The sequence below is a fragment of the Sabethes cyaneus genome, chromosome 3 (assembly GCF_943734655.1).
Source record: "Sabethes cyaneus chromosome 3, idSabCyanKW18_F2, whole genome shotgun sequence".
Classification (NCBI taxonomy): Eukaryota; Metazoa; Arthropoda; class Insecta; order Diptera; family Culicidae; genus Sabethes; species Sabethes cyaneus.
In genome coordinates, this window is record NC_071355.1 from 155,520,106 (window position 1) to 155,541,519 (window position 21,414).

Sequence of the window (21,414 nt, forward strand, 5' to 3'; positions counted from 1 at the left end):
CCTGGCTTCGGCAACATACATTGACCAGAACCATAGCCCAGTAGCAGTACATGTGCCACTCATATGTAAAATGAGTGAACCACGATCCTGAGGGGGAAGAAAAACCCCGAACGCCAACAGAAATGAATAATTAAAACAATGAAAAGGTGAACAATCTCGTAAGGGTTACACCAAGAAACCTGATACGTTTAAAGGGTGTCCCACATCAAATTGCACTACGAAAGAAACGCTGTAGAAAACTAACCCATTGGGTATTTTCTCTTGAAAATTCGGATACAAGTAGTTTAGGTTGTCCACCAATTTTATTATTGTGGTGCTCTTACGGTGGCACGAAAGCAAAAAGAAAAAGTGAAGTAGTTTAGAGTGTATTTTTATTGTCAGTTTTTCGAAAATTGGGAAAAAATGGCGTCACCCGATAAGGAACGTCGCGAATTAATTTTGCGCAAGCACCTGGAAAATCCTCAACTACCTTATCGGGACATCGGAAAAAAACTCGGAATCGTGCACTCAACTGTGAGTCGTGTGGCTAAAATCCTCTTAAGCTGGATTGCCACCTCGGCTGTCTTAGTGACAGGCAAGATGGCATCCACCGTAGATTTGCCTTTACGGAAGCCGATTTGGTTACTTGACAGACCATTTGTACCCTCCGTATACTGTACGAGTGTTGCGGATACTCAAACACTGTTTTGTCAGTTGCTTATACTTAGCAGCTACAAAGCTGTAATATATTTTAATTATAATTACAATTGAGTTTATCAGGTAAGTATGTAACTGTATCTTACATTTTCAGTGTTTCTATTTACAGGTTTTTTGTCCTATTGGTCTCGGCGACAACACGGCAATCTACAGGTAAGTATATTGATTTATAATGAGTATATACACTTCTGGTATGTGGACTAGCAACTACAGCATAACGGTAAGTATTTATTTGTGCGACGTACCTTGAAAGACTTATCTTCAACTGCGAATTTAATTACAATTTGTCAAACTAAACTGATCCTATTGATCGACTGCTACTGCTATAAACTCTTGATAATTTATAAACCAAAAACGTTGATAATTTACTGTGTTCTAATGTTAGCGCACTTTACTTCTTGCTGACTAATGATCGGTTTGTTTACATTTGCATGCATTGAAATATCATTCCGTTGTATTTGCTCGCAATGGAAAGGTACGTTGTTCACTTTTTCGCCGCAACGAGGGGCTCGTCAACAACGAGTCTGTTAAGGATAACCCTCTCCAGCACCTTGCCGGCAGTATCGAGCAGACAGATCGGCCTATATGACGAGGGGACACCCGGAGGTTTTCCCGGCTTCGGCAATAGGACCAGGTTCTGTAACTTCCATCTGTCCGAGAAGTGGCCATCTTCCAGGCATCTACTCATTACTGCCCCGAATAATTCGGGAGCCTCCAAAATAGCCGCTTTAATGGCCAAATTCGGGATTCCGTCTAGTCCCGGTGCCTTGCTCACGTTTAGGGATTTAGCGATCTCAATGAGTTCCTCGTTCGTAATCGTCGCTTTTTCCCCGACCTCTAAACTGCCGTCGCCCACGTTACAGTGGATGTTCGGCATGGAGGCCGACCATCTTACGCTATGGTCTGAGATACTGGAACGTCGGCCGTGGAACGACTCAGCGGCCCGAGGCTAGGGCCTTGGCTCGTGGCGAGGAAAGAGGTCCTCGATGATCCGCTCCAGCATCTTTGGTGATTGCTCTGAGGGCGCCATCACGCCTTTGGTCTTTGCCATTACGACCCTGTAGGCATCATCCCACGGATTCGTATTGGCACATAACACATAACCTTTCAAAGCAGGCTCGTTTACCAGCTTTTATCCCACTCTTAAGCGCTGCGCGTGCAGCAACCCGTACTACTCGACATTCAGCCCTGTCTTCGTCCGAACGAGCTCTTTGCATAATTCTCCTCGCACGAAGGCACGCTCCGTGGAGTTCCGCAATTTCATCTGTCCACCAGTAAGCCGATGACCCCCTATTCCTAGGTCGGCCTTTCCTAGGCATGGTGGTGTCACAAGCTCGCGACAGTACCTCAACCAAATAATCAGCGGTCGGGGCGAGCATTCCGCGATCACCGCACTCTCTCCGGTTCGCTTCCACAATCACTTCGGGATCGAAGTATGATATCTTCCATCCACGGGTGGTTGGAGTGTCGGCTCTACCCGCTTCCTGGCGCCTTGTTATCTGACCGACACCATAGCGCATCGTCTGATGGTCACTGTGAGTATAGCCACTGTCTACCCTCCAGTCTCCTATCAAACCAGGACTGCCGAATGTCACGTCGATGATAGACTCCGCACCATTCCTACTGAAGGTACTTATGGTGCCGACGTTGGTCAGATCTACGTTGAGCTTTACCAGAGCCTCAAGCAGAATCCGACCCCTATGGTTTGTGCGACGACTTCCCCACTCTACCGCCCAAGCGTTAAAGTCGCCCGCCACAACCACCGGCCTTAGACCAATCAGCACAACTGATACCATCCGCGTAAACTGCTCGATAGACCATCTCGGTGGAGCATAACAGCTGCAGTAGAACACTCCACCCACTTTGGCAAATCCCTCGTCTGCGGTTGACACAACCTCTCGAACCGGGAACCTGCTTGTCGTCCATATAGCTGCCGTCCCGGACCTATCCGAAACCCTGTTGCCGTTTCCGGCAGGGACGCGATATGGGTCCGAGATGATGGAAATGTTCGTTGCCGACTCGGAAACTGATTGGTGTAGCAGCTACTGAGCCGTGCTGCAGTGGTTCAGGATGAGTTGTGTCACTTGCACTATGATCGTGGCTTGGTCGCCGGCACACCAGTCAGGCACCTTGGACCTCCCGTTACGTGCTTTGCGTCCCGTTTACCGGTACAGATCAAGCACTTGGGTGGCCCCGCGCAGTCCCCTGCTTTATGGCTAGCACTGCCACATCTCCTGCACAATTGACTCCTATCTGGCCCCTAGTAGTTCCAGACCTTATGCCCGTACTCTAAGCGCCGGAAGCAAGCCTCCGACTGCTTGAGCACGCTCAGTGGGCATACCGACCATTCCACGTTTAGCTTAGCAGCTTTCAGGGCTTCATTTCGTCCGCCAGCGAGAGTCGTATGGTGGCTACGCAGGCGAACCGCCTCGGTTGCCACCACCACTCCACTTTGCTCTTTGAGAGCCTGTACGACTTCACACACATCGGTGATCTCAGCCAGGTTTTTAAGCTGGAGAGTCATTTCTGGTGTGAAAGCACGTACCTGCATTCTCTCCCCGTGCACTCCTTCCGCAACCGACTTGTATGCGGAACTTTTCTTGGTGGCGTCCTTCTTTAACTCGAGGATCATTTCGCCAGTGCGTGAGCGGCGGAAGCTCCGCGTCCGCACGTCCGCGCCCAGATCCCTGAGTAGGGCATCTCCTCTCATGGCCTTCAAAACCTCCGAGTATTTCGACTCGTAGGTTTTCAGGATTAGAGCGTCGCCCTTCTTCGCTCGCTTCCTTATCGGTTAAGGTGGAGTTTCCTTTTTCTTTCTTTTTTTATTCTTGGCCTTAACTTGGGCCATGGGCCACCCGTCTTGGTGCTTCCCGCTGGTTGATCGATTGGCTCCGCCAACCCGCTCGCCTGGGGGCTTTTACTGATCAGGAGTTTTTTTTTGGTCCACTACGGGTGCCATCCTCCGGTGACTGTCTCATACGCTTGGCGGACACCTTACCGCTGTTGGTAGCACTCTCCGTAGCTTTCTCAGCCGCGTTGTGACACCCTATCAACGGGCAGGCATCCGTCTGTACTAACTTCGACCCGGTCCCCTTCTTCACCTCCCAAGCACGCGCCAGGAGGTCGTTGTGCGTTTTGGTCGCTGCACACAAGGTTCTCCGAAGCATGAGCAAGCTCCGCTTCAGGTCCTTGGAGAAATTGCCGCGACTTGACGTTAACTCGATGATTATATCGAGCTGCTGTGACGCTGATACCACTTTAGGTAATGCGTCCCTATTCTTTCCCATTGCCCTGATTAGCGCTGGGCCGTTCATCGCTGTGTTCGGCATGATAGGCATACTGCTGCCTTTGACACCCGCCCTAGCGCTCCTAGGTGTATCCTTCTCCATCCTTGGTGGAGAACGCTAGATGCCTCCTCCCGCGGTTTGCTGCTTTTATTAGCGGCAGGCTGGTCATCGCTGCGTCCGGCGTAGATGCAGTTGGAGCGATAGGTGTGCCGCTTCCTTTTCCGCTTACGCTGGCGCTTCCACCTGTAACCATCGGCGGAGATCTCTGGATTCCGCCTCTCGCGAACGGATTATCTAATCCGTTCACGCTCACTGAAGCTAAATTTATTATGTTTTTATCCATATAAAGTCCCACGAGTTGAGCGGAAAGAAGAGTCCGTCGCATCAGAGCCCCTCATGATGCGGTAAGCGCAGATTACTGTGGGAGCGCCCTGGTACTCCACAGGCTCCGTTTGCGGCTGAGTATTTATAAAACTCCCCCCCCCTTTTATCATCCATCCCTCGGCACGAGTCGCATGACACCTTGGATTAGGGATTTAGCCATGGATAACAGTTGTTAAAACCATGCTCCTTTCCAGGGGCTTTGGACCCTCTGCTCTGGTTCTCAGTATTTGAACTCAGGTTGATGAACATGCCTCTTACTGAGATCGGTCATTCGCAGGCGGTGTTACACGTGCTCTTAGATGATGAAGAAGAATAGGATAATGATATTGTGTTAAATTTTCTGATAAGAAGATAGTGATAGTTGATCGAGACCTTAAGAGTTCCGACCTAAAACGCACAAAACTGCTGTCCTTATTTTTGACAGATTTGACCATTTGACTTCAGTCAGACTTGACTGGAAGTTTCTGTTATAATGTGAGTTAGTGTCTTAGATTCTGAAATACTGAAATACGCATAAATATTTAAGTTTGACTTTAGTTCACTTTTTCAAATCCAACAACTGATTTCTGTGGCATAAAATAGCCATCCATAAATATTCGTACTTAATTTACAAAAAAGTAAAATATAATAAAATAAATATAGAAAATTAAAAGGAAATAGACTCATGACATAGCCAAAATGAACAGCAGATTTATTCACTATCCTGTCTACGACTAGCAACTACACTAATTATGGAGTTCATTATCCCAATAACTTATCACCCGAATAAACCTTCCTGTGCGTTTAATTTCATCGTAAAGTACGGCCGAAGTGATGCCTCATGGGCATAAAAACACAGGAAGAATGCCGCATACGCCACGGAACGGATAAAAATAGTACGTAGATTAATTTAATTCCTCAAAAGTGCTATTATGCCGCAACAACATACGCAAAGGCAGTGTCGCTCATGCATCATGCCGTCGTCGTCGTGTGCCAGACAGTTTGGGATGTGCGTATTTTTACACCAAGTGCAAGCCGGAGGAGGTGTGTAATAATCAAGGGCAGCTGTTGTGTTTGATTCCGTGAAACTCGGACGCGCCAAACAGTCTCCAGAGCGTGAGGGAGCAATAAGACCGTCTATTTCGGGCGGAAAAACGATATGCTTTTTTATGAATTGAAAGTGTGTTAAAACCCGGTACCCGTTCGCCAGATGCCAGGGTGAACCAGCCAGCGATGACGTGCACGGTTTTGTCTTCGCAGCACCCGTTTATTTCGAGGTCGAAAAAAATTTAGTTTAAAATTGATTGTGTTTTGACAGAAACGAGCATCTAGATAATTGTTAAACGACGTTTTATGGAGTGAGCTGGATGCTTCGCTAATAGCCCCATTATTCATATGCTTCTGGGCGAAGTTTTCATATAGTTTAGTTGGTAATTTATGGGCGAATCCTTGAAAATGTACCTTTAATTGAAGCTGTGATCAATGATTGCGTAACGACGTTGTAGAGCTCAGTGTGTTCTTTTTGTTTGGTGGGAATAGGCGGTTGTTCGAATATTTACCGGAACTGCATTAAAGTAAAAATGGATAAGTGCCGCCTTAAGTTTTGTATTGTACTTATATTTACAAAAAAAAAATTGAGCAATCATTCTATTTATCGTTTGCTAGACGGTTTCAGCACCGTGCTTGAAGTTGAAAAATAATTGGTATTCAAGCAATGTGCTCAACCAATTTTAATGATTTGGATATCATTTTCGCAGACGTCGTCCTACATAGGTCTAATCGTATGCTTGAAAAATGCTGTTGACCTACGAAGTAGTTACATTGCCTTGGTATCTTAGTGTCGATAGGGTAGGACGTGTATTTTGTTGGACTGTTTCCTAATTGGTAAGGAATACTTTTGATTGCATTCACGTAGTATAGATTCAATCTAAGGTGTTTGCTGAGGGCAAGTTTAATGGGGTGTTAAACGTTTGAGAAGGGTTTTCGAAACGTTTGTGCATTCTGCAATGTTACTAGCTCTCATTTCATATTGATTGGATTTCACGAGCTTGCTTGTTTATAGGATAAGAAACTTTTAGAAGAAAAATTATCGACAGTTTGTTTTAGACTTCACGACACACTGTCCTTCTACACATTTTTGTAAGTGTCTTAAGTTTAAAACACTTAAAACGAGCTGTTTCACTAACTGTACTCGTTTTTATTACTGTTAGGATTTTCCATAATAATTACCCATGTCAGGCGCCCCTAATTTAGACCATCGTATGCACGCTATAACCCTTATGAATCAGTAGCAGAATCTAACAGTTTGATGTCACTTGCGAAGGAAATTTATTTGATTGCATTATCTTAATTACCCTGCTTAGTGGAAATATTTAATGAAATAATAACTGTTGTTTATTTTTCGTATACTCGAGGAAAAACTTTCACTATTACTTCGTACGCATCGTAGCACAGCCGTTTGGGATGCGAAACAAAAGGAGCAAGTTTCACCGTTTTCCATCCCGGGCCCGGTGCCGAACTGTGGAAATTCTTTCACAAACGATTATCTCATCGGGATGCTGCGCGTGGAAAAGCCAACGTACGCGGTGACATAAACTATAGATATTGGGCCAAGTTGGAAATTGTATTTTTCCGGCCGTAATTAGTTTGGTGATTACTGAATGTTCGCCCTGTCGATATTTTTGGGAATTCACGGAAAGAATTGGAACCCAATAATGATAGAAAAATTATCGTACAAGCAACCTAAGCTAGCAATGAGCATAGCTCAATAAAAGGATAACAAAATGGACTGCAGACTTTCCACAGTGTATCACATGCCACTGCTGCAACAGGAAGGAAATCAGACGGGTGAAAGTTTTCCGTTTGCGACGAAGGGGAGCCACTGACTGGTGAATTGCAGAAATTCGTCAGAATTTCCCTATTTTGAGAGACAACGTGTGCATCGGCAGCAATATCACCACTGCTGCCGATTTTATGAGATGACTAAGTGCTTTGGGCGGATTTGCGTCACAAACTTTCCATTAGCACATATTCTGCAGTAATTTATAAACGAATTTATGTAACATTATTTTCCTCTTCCACCAGGTTGTATGCTATCAGGCAAAAAGATGCACACTTCTCTTCGTTGCTGGTGGGTGGGAATGCCAGTCTAGACAATGAGATAGTTAATTTTGAAAATGTTTCAACGATAACTTTCTTTTAGCCCTACCTATACATAATGAGGTAGCGATCAAATAGTCATGTCTTGCGCCAAAAGAGGCTATTTAAATCTTTTTTGGCTGCGTCAATGACTTTGCTATTTTGCGTCTATACTGCGGTTGAGACATTTCCCTTAGACTGTACATTCTTTGTAGTAGCGCATTATTACAGAATCAAAATTAACTTTATTCAGCGTAGTACTATTATAATAATCAGCTACGAAATCTGGTAGAAAATTATGGTTACTCTTAAGGCCGAATTCTGAATAATAGCGTCAGTCCATAAGTAGCGTTTATTGCGTAAGGTACCATGCGGTATCGAATTCCGTAGATCTTCAAAATCCGTGTATATAATTGAGTTTGTTTAGTAATATGTAGCTTTTTTGGGAAATGGGATACGTATTCAAACCAAAAATGTAACAAATTTTTAGTTTCTTTCCGACGTTTCGCTTTTCAGTCCAAAAGCTTTTTTATTTTACCTATTTAACAATTTTTAATATTTCTTTGTTTACTCACTAACTAATCTGTCTGTTGTCTTAAGTGTGAAGTGTGCTATTATTTGCAGCTGGGGGACGTTGGGAGGGTTGGTGGTATTTAGTACAACGCTTATTTTTAGCCGGTCCATCTCCTCTAATGATTTTTTGGCATAATGACCAAAAGACCGTATCCTCCAGGCGGCAACTTCCAGCAAGCCCTTCATGCTGCAAATCTTCCCGTTCACCGCAAGCCTAGAAGAAAAGAACAGCGCCTTGGGCATTTCATTCTCACTGATCGTCAGTTGCAGAAGGACCTTCTTTGGGAACTCCAATATTTGACGCCATCGCTTACCTCCTTGGTGGGGCATAATCTCTACCCAGTACTTTGCCAGTCGTTGTTGCCGTTGAACATCAAGTAGGTCTCGTAGGTCCATCAAGTAAGTCCGCCTTCACCGGAAAGATATTTTTCACCACCGTTTGGCTCCGACATCTTCAAAGCGCGAAAGACTGAGTGCAGCTTGATATCGGTGTTTAATTTTAGCTTCTGCTGCACTTAACTTTTCTCTAGAATGGAGAAGGTATTGTATGTGCCGAATCGGTTATATCCGCTGGACACGAAGTGTCTCACGATGTCCAACTTCTTCACTCCGGGCTGCAGCTAGCAGTACGAACAAAGCATCGACTATAGTTGCTTGACTGTTTTCGTCACAGCTGCTAAAAATCAATCGATAACGCTGTCAAATTATTTCTGTACACAATCGGGTTACTACGATTGGCGGTACATAGGTAGATTCATCACCAGTTGGCTGGGTAATTGCATGAAAAATCGATAATTCAGTTAATTTTTTATGCATATCTTATGTACAAAAATGAACAATTGTCGTCGGTTATTTGCGTTATATGGTATATGTTCAATCAAAAATGTTATAATTTTTGGTTAATTTTGATTTAGCGATTAGCGAAATTTTCGCTAATCTGAGTTTATCGATTAGCGTTTAGCGGGTAGCGAGCTTTAGGTTAGCGGTACCAACCATTGAAATTTTGTTCCATTTACTTGATTAGTTCTCCAGTTATGAAGAAATTTGTGTTTCATTTGAATCTTCTCATTTTCGTTTAATCTATCCGCTCAAATACTAAGTTTGACATATAATGTAAATTTGAAGCATTTATTACGTGCACAAGTTGAAAACCTGATTTAATCCACCTAGTGGTGAAAGGAACCTTTGTTATACGGTCTTACTTGCTATTTGAGATAGAAATCGACACGTTTAGTTTACATGAAATTTTTGGAAATTGAATAAGTTTACAAAATTTGAACCAAATAGAAGCACTTATAAATTTTGATAGTTCCTTTTCTCATGAAATTGCTGTGCAAGTTGTTACTAATGAGGGTAAGTGCAAGTAAAAGTAAGTTGTAAGATGAAATATTATTCTTTAACATATACATTGCGTAGTAAAGGTCTAGTTTATAGGTTTTTGAACTATGCATAATTTCCTGTATTGCCATTCTATTTGATTCACAACAATAAAGTTTTCTCGAATAAATTTTATCAATTTTTATTACTCACTCACGTTACTTACGGTTACTCACGTTGTTGTATTTTGTACACCATGTGTAGGTTTTTGAATGCCATATTGTTATAAAGATACAAATCGTGTATTACGTATATACTAACGTATATTCTTCAATCAACTTGTTATGAGCAAAATGTCAGAATTATTCAATGCATTAATACTTTAAATTGTTAGGAAAATAGATTAGCATAATCCGACATCACAGAAACGAAGCAAGTAGCATGTGAGGTGTACCGCAATTGGTCCCAACTGGAATTTTCTCTCGTTTCTTCATATGGAAAAATGGTGTCTGAATGCAGCAAAACCACCAGCAAATGTAAAATATATCCGTCTGTTGGTAGTTGAGTAATTCGGGGTCAAAATCAGGGTATTTTTTATAATCAAAGTTCTACAGTTCGTAAACAAGCAAACATAGAGGTATACTATGTTCAGCAAAGTTGTGTATTTTTATTATTTATACAACTTTGTAATACTTGAAAAAGTCATAAAACAATTACAAAAAGAGCTAAAATAGAAAAACTGATTTTACAAACTTATATACAATAAATAAGATCTCTTCGTTGAAGAGATAGAAGGTTACTATCCTCGGCAAAATTTCTTGTGATAATATGCTCTAAAACTTTGCAGAACACATCAATGTGTTATATTGAAACTGATGGAAAATAATTTTTTTATTTCACTCTTAGGGGGATTAATCAAAATTCAGATTCTACCAGACGATAGAGCTTTCAATTTTAAGGAACTCTTTCAAAGGTTCGATAAACTTAAAACCAAGTTTTCCTAGTCAAAACTCTAGTGCGCACGTTTTCTTTGGTTTTGGGCTATTGTGCGCGCGAGTAACTGTGTTATAAAAGTTGGTGCTAGTGTTCGAGTGTTAATATCTTTTGACCGGCAAAACCAATTCTTATGAAATTTTGCATATATACTCGTAGTGTGAAAACCTCCCGTTTGATATTAAAATAATTAAAATTAGGTTATTTATCTTGGTTAAAATCCTTATAAATTATTGTTAATTTTGGTGTGGTGTATTCAAATACTCATAACTTTCAAATTAAACATCCAATCAAAAAATCATTCAATAGTGATCTATCCGGCTATATTATCTGCCAAATGAAACTAGTAGCGGGTAAATCGGTTTAGCCATCTCTGAGAAACAGGCGATCATTTGAACCTTGTCAAAACTGGTTTTTTAAGGCTAACTTTTAAACCACTTGTTTGTTTTCAATAAAAATTGGTGTGAAGTTTAGCGATAGTAATAGCTTCCATTTGGTACTAAGATCGATGAAATCGGTTATGTGGTTCCGGAGAAAATCGTGTCACGTAATTTTCGCATTTTTGCTTATAACTTTTAAACTAATAGTCGGATCACGAAACATTTTTAAAGTGATATACTAGGTAATAATACCTTTCAAATGAAAATAATAGCAGACGAATCGGTTCAGCCATCTCCGAGAAATAGGCGATAGAAAATATGCAGCGCTCACACACACATACACACACACACACACACACACAGACATTGCTTATTCGTCGAACCCTATCGATTGGTATATGTGACTCGGCCCTCCGGGCCTTAGATCAACTTCGTGTTTTTCGACCAATTCCTAAACCTTTGTTATATAGTATAACAAAGGTAAAAACATGAAAATTTAGCAAAACCTTGGGGTTAATGAAACCACACCGAAACCGTAGGTAGCTTCCAATAGATTGCATTATCCATTAGGATCCAGCTGCTCACTGATCAATAACGGAGTAGCAGCAGACAAATCCATTGTGACAACAATTTTAACAATAGTTTTTTTGCCTACTTATAATACGCAATCCTGTTAGGGGAGTGATATAGCATATAGACCACAAGTAAGGGAGAATGTTCATTGCATCTTGCAAATTTTCATAACTCTGTATTCATCTCATTTCAAGAATAACTGCGTTGAAATACGGAATAAAATTACATTATTTTACCTACGTTTTCGTACGAAACATCAATTTAGACTAGATTTTAGTAACCGATCGATAAAATCGACTCGAGAGTGAGAAATTGTGGGATTCTGCTCATTTTTTATTCAGTTTACTTTCAGGACATCAACTTCGTCTAGATTCACTGGAAAAAATTAATCGGAACGGGAAGGTTTGGTTACTTTTTCTCTTTAGACGAAGTAAATAATATCGTTTAGGTACATACAATTTTTGTCGGTCAAGGGAAGCAAAAAGTATGCTTGCATGTGATTGGTTGAAAATGAAAATTGGAAAACTGGACTTTGCAATCAATTTTAGCTATTTGGTAATTGCGTAATGGGCTTAACATTATTTATATCTCTTTTTTATTTGAATTCCCTTCTAAGTCTAGACCAAGTTGTAGTTGTTATACCCGTAATGGAACCCTTATGTTTTTTCTCCTGTAACCTCTCTTCCAGGTACACGGCAGAAACAACAGGGTCACTCGTGTTTTACAGACGACGGAACACATCTTCCAGGTTGTTTAATCGTGATGATCGACGAGCATGCCTCGATCGATATTTTCTAAACATTTTATTTCTTGCTTCTGTCTCTTTCTCTGACATTTCTTCTACGGGCAATGGCATTTTTCAAAGCGACCTACCTTATTTAAATGTGTTTTCAGACGATTAGCAACAACAACGAGTGCAATATTTACTCTCCTTATGTGCATTGGTTGCAAAAATTCCCATTACTTTAGCTAGTAGAAGGAACAATGCGGTAATATTTCTATCGTCAGATTTAAAAAGATCAATTGGCTTGTGAGATGTGTAATTATCAATCAGTAACAAAGCTTTCGGTGTAATTTTTTTTTTCAATAGAGTAATTTCCTAATTGCAATATAATATTGAAACAAAATTATAGTATAAGTATAGTAAAAAGTATAAGCGAACATAAATTGCATCAAGATAAACATAATTCACGAATAAATTATGGAACCAGTTAAAGAACAATTGTAAATTCATCTAAGCTTTTTTAGGCCTAATGTAATCCTAAGTCCTTCTCTCTTGGAGTAACGTGGGTTTGCAGATTTACCAATAACTAAAGATTAACTTTGTGTGCACCGTCTGAATTTGCACATAACAGAATTGTGATTCACTCTTTTGAAATTTTGTGACCGAATGCTGTCTTTTTATTTCCTGCGACAAAAAAATTATCAATCAAATTACCAGTGGTAATAAATGAAAAAAACAGACCGGATTCGCCATCGTTGTACAGTTGTGTATCTGTATTTGTCCAATATCGTGCATAGTTTGTGAAAAACGGATGCGATTTAAGAAGTATAACCGGAGAGAATTTCACCACTGACGAATGCGGTAACGCGTTAACTTTTTTAAGAGTTAATTTTTTCGAGACTACACTGTACGATTTACTACAGATTTCAACTGGTTGTCAGCTGTAAAGTAGAGTGTTGCGAGAACTAGTAAGAGGCAGAGGACGTTTGCTAATTGATATTTTAACATGTTAGAGTAAAACAATTATACTTCAAATCAATCTATCACAATGAATAGTGCTATCAACAATTTCGTGGAAGTTACAGTTGACTAGTCCTACTAGTCATGCAAAAATTGCTAAAATGCGAAATCATCGCCAATCGTTATAAGATGTGTAATTGTGGCCTGATCGTTTAACTCTTGGTGGAACTACAAACTGTAAGCAACTGATAAAAATGATATACAGAGTACAGACATTTAGGATCGGATATTTAAACTTAACTTAATTCAACAAATGTATATAAATGTTTTAGGCATTTGTTACAATAAAATAAATTATAAATTTGCGTAACTAACTACTGAACGTTTTCAAATTGTCAAGTATTGCCGAATTGCACCCGCATTCGTAGTCCTACGTGAATCCCTCGTTCGTCCCCCTTGGCACAGACCTCCTAATTTTTAGTAATAATAAGATCAGCACAAACTGCAATTACTGCGATAAGTACGTACGCAAATGTAATATCGTTATAGATTTGCTGGCTATGTTTCAACTTTTATTAATAACTTCAATGTGTTACACTCATGTATTTCCCGTCCGGTTTCCAACAATGTTGATGGAAATTTCGTCGAACACCATATGTAAATATCCACCCGTGGCAATAATAAAATTTTTACAAACGTGTGTAAGTACCGTTAAGCATACTCGATATTCAATGACGTATTCTGCAAGGTGTTATCTATTACCATGCGAAATCATTTTTTTTTTCTTTCGTTCTTATAATTGTGACCTTCCCCGTATTCTGCCTAACGAAGCGCACAGCCGGTTGGAAACAAGGGCAAATATCGTTTTCGAGCAACAATAATCAAAGTCGTGGCTTGAATAGCATTAAAAATTTATCCAATATCAGCGATTGATAAATTTCGTACCGGCAGCGGCAGCGGAAAGCGATACTTTTGCTCTCAGCATATTGAAAAAGAATCGGGTTTTATCGGTGTCCTGGCAGTTGGGAGTACCGGGTATCGGTGTACTCAACTCGTTTTCCTCTAACTCGGTGGCGAGTGGAAAAAAAAACGTGAATGTAGATACGGAAGAATTAAAATTCAAACAGCATTTGGTGTAAGGAGTCCGGAATTGCGAAACTATTGACATTTATTTGTGCAATTTTTCTTTGGACTTTGCGCTGATTTCTGGTCGGAATTTTCGTGAAAAGTCGCCTCCTCCGTTGATTGCGATTAACGCAAGGTACACCAGCTGTTTCAGAATGTTTCGGAAGGAATAACATAAAATATTCATAAATTTATTGTTTAACGCTGTTAAGTTAGCAGTGCAAATAATTTCTGAGTGAACAGTCAACACTCGTTTCGATTTGGAACCGGGTACCTATACTTCGGTTGCTCTGTATTGAAGAACTTTATTTTAACATGGCTCTGGTCGATTAGCACCTGTTTTGTATTGAGCTGCTGTCCAAGGCAAATTTCACGTTAGTATTAGAAAGATTAATATTTTTATTGAACCACATAGACGACCCCTTGGATGAAACACTGCGCGTGCTATTATTCCCATTCACATCTCGTTCTCAAAAACTCTTATGGTTTCCGGTCATATTCCTAAGTTACGTATTTAATTTACTATTTTTATCTATAAAGTGTTCCGAAAATAAAGACCTGTCAAACCCCACCAGCAGAAAAACCACTGTCGCCTGAGTCCAAAAAGTTGTCATTTGTCACAGATGATTACATTTTACCCATCTTTTGCTACAACTGAAGCATTGTGTTCAGCCGGAGGGAACGGCAGTCTCTTTGGATGGGAACACCGGAGAGCAAAAAGAACGCGGCCAGATTTATCATTCCGTGGAGCAGTTGGACGCACGAAGTTCGCCGGCAAGATCTGGCTTCAAGACGAGGGGAGAATTTTAAATTATTGTTTCGTTAGCATACGCCGCACGGTTAGCGAACAGGGGAAGCAGTTTGCTTATGGTTTTTGGTAGGCCATTCATTCCATCCAGTCCGTTGTGTATTTTTTTTTTATCTGCTTTCTACTGTGTTAGAATAAAATAACAAGAGATAATCTAGTGGCGTCATTAGATGTCAATTCGCATGACAAATGATGACGGGAGGTGTTGTGATTTCACAAAGGCTTCCAAAAGCTAAATGCTTATGGGAATAATAATCGGTACAAATAATGAAATTGTTTGTTTTATTTCATGATTCAATCATTCCTCAATTTTTTATGGCGCCTGAGTACTCATGACCGAATTACATTTATGATTACATCAAAGTAATCTTAACAAGAGCGGTATCGGTCACGCCAACTGACCTTATAACTTCTAGACAAATAACGGTGCTGGTGTGCCCATTGTATTCAAGGTGAATGGATCAATTAAGACAGCTAGATTTGCAGAGACAAGGGTTAGGGTCCATATACAGTAACAACAAAAACAAGTACAGGGTGAGTAGTAATAACTGTCAGTAAAGTAAATGGTAAAATAAGACGCTTGCATAAATTTTAATTTTGAGTGTATTTCGGGTAAAGTATGTCCATAACATGTGTGTCAAATTAGTCCAATATGAATCCTTCTCCCTTTGCTTTAATTATCAGCCGCAATCGTTGTTGAAAAGCGTTAAAGCTGGCACCTGAGGCATTTTATCCCAAATTTTCTCCAAATATTACATGAAAGTATGCACAGTCAATCCTTTGGTGCTCACTAGTTTGCCTAGCATATACCCTCATGGCTAGAAGTCGAGAGAATTCAAATCAGGCGAAGAGGCATATCACTCTTTCGAAGAAATAAAATCCGGAAAATTGTCCTCATACCAACCCTGTGTAGCTTTCGCCTAGTGAGACGGTGCAGAATCTTGTTGGAAGCAGTATGGTGCATTCTTGTAGTGTTTTTTGACGATGGAAAGCAAATGGTTCTTCAAAACATAATAGATGTAATATTTAGTGTCGAATTCAACAATCGGTTCTATGAACACCAATGGAACCTTCAAATTTTCGGAGAAACATCCCCATACCATCACCCTGAAAATATTCTGGAACCATTGAACATTCCATGTAGCAGAAACATTTTTTCGTATGAAAACAAAATTTTACAATCACCATGCCGCTTGAGCAGCTGCCAACATTTTTCGACTTTTGTAGCTTTTTGCTTTTCAGTCAAATCGTGCACCCGTTGTTTTTTATATGGAATCAATCGAAGATCATCTTTCAAAATATTCTTCATTCATCATGATTGCAAAATTCTCAGTTCCTTGAACATCTTACGTCTAGACTGGTCTGGTTTCGCTCTCTCACTCGTTTGATGGCTTCCAGTGTTCTTACAATGCGTTTACGACTAGGTTCAAAAAGTATTTTCCAAGAACCGATTTTTTTGTATCGTTTGAAGGTACGAACGATGAATCTCTCGTTTATTCCAGTGGCTTCAGCTTCTTTAAAATATCACACGGTCAATTTTTTTTTCAAAATCAAACTTATCACAAATTTCCTTTTTGCGTCCATGATTACCACGACTCTTAAGGCCAAGCCAGCGCTCTAGAGAGAGAAAAAAGACGAAGCAAAACTTTCAATAAAAGTGCGCTTTTATTAGATGGTTTTGAATACTTAACTGTACCGACGTGTCATATCAGGTACAGATTTTACACACAATGATGTATTCGAAAAACTATTTTGTAGCGTTATTTAAGAAATATTCAAGATTTTCCAAATGCTATCTTTCTCGTTCGCACCAATGCTGTTTGATGCTAGCGCTGCCTCGGCCTTAAACGAATGAAAATTCAAAACAAACTTGCAAGTTGTGTTGACATTTGAATACACTCCAAATGGAAAATATGTAGACACATCTGTGATTAACCCATTTTTTTATTAAACACGTCCAAAAACACTGACAGTTATTACTACTTACTCTGTAAATAACCATTTCCGCTTTAACGGGAAATTAGCAGTCATAAATTTGTCGTCGGCGATCCCAATTTTGGAAGCAGTTTTGGAGCCCAAAGCGGGGTTTTGTTTATAGAAATGTATTCAGTGCATTCTTCTGGCCAATCTGAATACAGCGAATATATTTTCATGAACAGAATTTTCATCCTAAGTGAAATTTTGTCTTCGGTAAAGAAAACAGTAATAGGGTAAGGAACGAGTTAAACAGTGTTACCTATTTTAATCAGTTGAACATAAATGATCCGAAAATGCACTTTTTTATTCATATTTTCAAAATCTTTTGATAGGATCATCTTCACAAATCACTTAACCATACATTTGATTCAAACAAACACAACCGGAAACCCAGTAATTTCCGACAAGAAATATGATGAATTAAAAATTGTTGTCCAAAAACGTACATTTTTCAGCTGCTCTTCAGCAATCGCCACCTCGCTACTAACGAATTCATCAAATTTTCAGCACTGATTACAACCACTCTGAAAGTCAAGCACTCAATTGTCACATACCGTATTCAGTCTCTTTTTTTCTATTATCTAAGGCTTTGTCACTAGCCAAAAGTTTTATTATTTTCTAACAAAACTGAAAACAAATTCTGAATTGACGGAACCTGTTCACCACTAGCAGCAGCTGCAGCACAACTGATGAACTATCGTGTTGCCAAGACACTGTTTCGGTTCTGGAAATAAGAATTTTAAGTTTGAAATTAACGTGGTTCAATACTTTCAAGAGAAATGTATGTTCATAATTAATTTTTCTTTATTAAAAACAACACAAAAGACAGCTTTTTCAATAATTTTCGAAGATTTTCTCAGTGATTTAATAACCCACCCACCATCCTTATGAACAGCGAGTGAGACGTCAAACTCGAAGTTTCCCATAAGAACACCAGAGAATAAAAGAGACGACGAATACCGTTTGCCGAACGGTGCGGTGAGTGTATGCCCCGATAAACAATTTAGACAGATGGTATTTTACGCATCTATGCCGATACGCTATGCCGATTACGCATCAGATGCCGATTAGTAGGTCGCGGATAGGAACGCGAACTTACTGAATAGGGGGAAAAGTTCGAGGGATTTTTTAAGGGGACGTAAAAAATTCAGATTTCAGCATTGCTTAAAAAAGCACCTTGCGGATGAAAATGGGTTCGGTGTGTTCAAAATTAGTTCCGCCGCTCCAACTTTTAAAGCGAAAAATCAAAAGTTTAGCTCAACAATCTTCCAATGTCTTCCAATGGTAACAGCTTGAAGAACTAAAGATAGCAAGAAGATTGGTATGCTGATATCCCCCACTTAGTCAACCCATCGCTTGTAATAAGGTAAAACAATCAGTGACCCGCTTAGACTGCTTAAAACTAGTTCTTTACCCTACATAATAAAAGTAAAAATACCTCAGCAGTCTGTTAATATTTTTTTAAACACCGTTAGTGGCGAATTTGAGTCCAAATCTTTTTCCATTTTCATTAACTTTTTGTGTACCAGAAAAACAGTACAGTACAGTAGGCTGTTAACCTAAGGTGCTTATCTGGCTGACGGGACTGCCATCTTAATGTGGGCGGGAGCCACTGTACCCCCTTTCTTGTTAGGGTTAGCGTACGACAACCAAGGTTGAGCACCCCAGCTGGCACCACGTGGAGGTAGGAATAGGAGTTAGTGAACAGAGGTTATGGAATGCACATGTTCACCCTTTGCCAGCTTTGTATTGTTCACACTGTATTTTTATAGCTGTCAGTTTTTCGAAAATTGGAAAAATGCCGTCACCCGAAAAGCAACGCAGCAAGTTGATTTTGCGCAAGAACCTGGAAAATCCTCAACTCTCCCATCGGGACATCGTAAAACAACTTGGAATTGTGCAGTCAACGGTGAGTCTGAGCATCGAACGGAAGGAGAATGCGGTCAGAATGGATGTTTAAGCGGAATCTCAATGCTTCGGTGTGTGGTAATGTGACCAAAAAGTTGAATCTGTCCAAGTCTTTCGTTCAGAGAGCCAAGGAATGAGAGGGACAGCATACGTACAAAGTGCAAAAGGCTCCAAATCATGACGGACGCAAAATACGGTAGGAAAGTTAAGGGCCTGGAAACTGTACATCCAGAAGACTCATCGGAGTGCGCCGTTAGTAACTGCCGGAACTGTAAACGGGCAGATCTACCTCAAGAAGTGTCTACAGAAGCGTCTGCTTTTTCTTTTGAAGCAACACGAGGACCCTCCGATCTTTTGGCCGGATCTAGCTTCGTGCCACTATTCAAAAGATATCTTGGAGTGGTACGAAGCCTTCAAGGTTACTTCCGTACCCAAGGACATGAACTCACACCTTCAACGCACCGGAGCTAAGGCCCATCAAAAAATGCTAGGCTAATATAAAGCCGGCACTACGGAAGCATCCCAAAAAGGTCGAATTTGAGGAAGACATGCAGAAAAAGTGGGTTTCCGTACAGAACCTTGAGAGTGGAGTTAGGCGTAAGGTGCGAGCATACGGTTAAGGTATTGAACTTGAATGAAATTAATATGCCAAAAACTTACTACCTAATGGGTTATATTTCATTATCAAAAAGTTTGAAATAGATCGGTCACCTAGGTAATTTTCTACAGCGGTTTTTTTGTGGTGCAATGTGATGTAGAACAACCTTCAAGTGATGAAATAGTTTGCATAAGGTACTATCAAAGTACCAGAGAAATGCGGCAATTAAAAACAATGATTTGGTAATAGTATACAATAACTGCCAGCCTTGCAGAGCAATATTTTGCAGCAGTGCAACTTAATTATTCTCTATATTAGCGGTTTCTGTTTTGTTTTTATATTAATTTGGCATCATTTAGCATCAAATTTCTTAACTTAATAAAAGTGAAATGTGCCGCAAAGTGTTGTACGCATTGCGTCGCTTATGTTGCTCCAGTTGATTTCAATACTTGTTAGTCAAAAATTTATACAAACAATATCGTGTTCGTTTGACTCCCAATCAAGCTTCATTTCCGGTTTTTAGTTCAGTTGAGCGCTTATTTTGCTACCAACGGGGTAGCAGCTCCATAGCGCCATAAATACAAATGATAAAACTTTACTTTCTTCTACAATATTATAGATGATAATTAACTCTACAATTGCCCCTTACTCTACTTTTTCTAATTCTGTTTCGCTGAGACTCTGTAGTCAAATGAGTATCTACTGAACAAAAAACGAAAATGAAGCTTGCTTCCAAGATGGCTGCTTCAACGTATCTCTACTTTAAGTATATCTAGTTTGCATGTCTTTGAAATAAGTTAGTTTTGTGAGCAATAAATTAATCGTTCAATGATGATACCCATGAATCGTAAGCTCTTGAATTATGGTATCCTAGTAAAAGCCAAGGAATCAGCATTTTGATGTTTTGGCATCAAATACTTCATGATTTCTAACATCTGTCATTGGCTGAACTGATATGTAAGCACACATTAGTCGCACACTTACCTTTGCTTTTGGTAGCAAACGGTTCCTAGACAACTTTCGAAATATTCCACCGGGTAAATGAAAAGCATGCAGTAAAAAATAACTTCTCTGCTCGGTTCGCTTGCCGGCATCGGCTTTATTTGATAAGAAATCTGATTCCGAAATGTGTTCTCCCCGTGCGATAAGGGAGGCCGAAATTGCACTGCAGAGGAAAGAATTGTCGATTCGAATTTAACCAAATTACTTTTGTTGTTGCCATTGAACGAAGGAAGGCAACAGTCCTGTGACATCGCATTTGCTTCAGCTCCATTACGTTCCAAGCCGTTTTGTAATGATTCTTTCCGGTTGCGACTTAGCTCGGTGCCATTTCGGGGCCTAGGCTTGATCTTTTGAGGTTAGGATACGCTGCTTTGGTTGCTCTCACGTCATGAATACATGTTTCCGGAGACCCGTACTTGAATATACAAACATACGTTTGTGCACTGGGATATGCCATTGCCATCCATCGTTGAGCTGAAGGGAGCCACATTAATTCTAAATGGAGTGGAATATGTACATATCATCGTGAATTACACGCATGAAGGCACCATTAAAAATTCAAGGTGGAAAGAAAGCCGCCTGATTTATGCTCGATGTGTGCCCGAGCAAGAGCATTGAGTTTTTCTCCTTCCAAGCTCCTCTAGAGTCTAGATAGCATTGCACCAATGTTATTCTTATGGTCGGGCACACATTAAACTCAAACATCATGTAGGCAGCTTCTGCCGAAATGGTCCCTGAATGCTCTCTTTTCGTTCTACGGGAACAGTAGCATACGGTGGAGCAGCGCCGTATCACTCATCAGCATAAATTAAGAGAACGAAATCGGCTATTAATTTTCCCTATTAGGATTTCTTTTCACCCACCGCATACTGCAGTGGTGCAGATACCATCGTTAGCTATTATGCCACGCAACAATTCCGCGATTTAAGATGTAACCGTTGGGCAAGCGGTCATTAAATCATTTTTATGGAGCAATAATTACTTTCAGCCGT

General features: G+C 40.3%; 1 protein-coding gene across 1 annotated transcript in view; it reads left to right on the forward strand.

Moving 5' to 3' along the window:
- Positions 1 to 21,414, forward strand: part of LOC128740303 (lachesin-like) — a 161,032-nt gene that overhangs the window by 37,298 nt on the left and 102,320 nt on the right. The window lies entirely within an intron of this gene.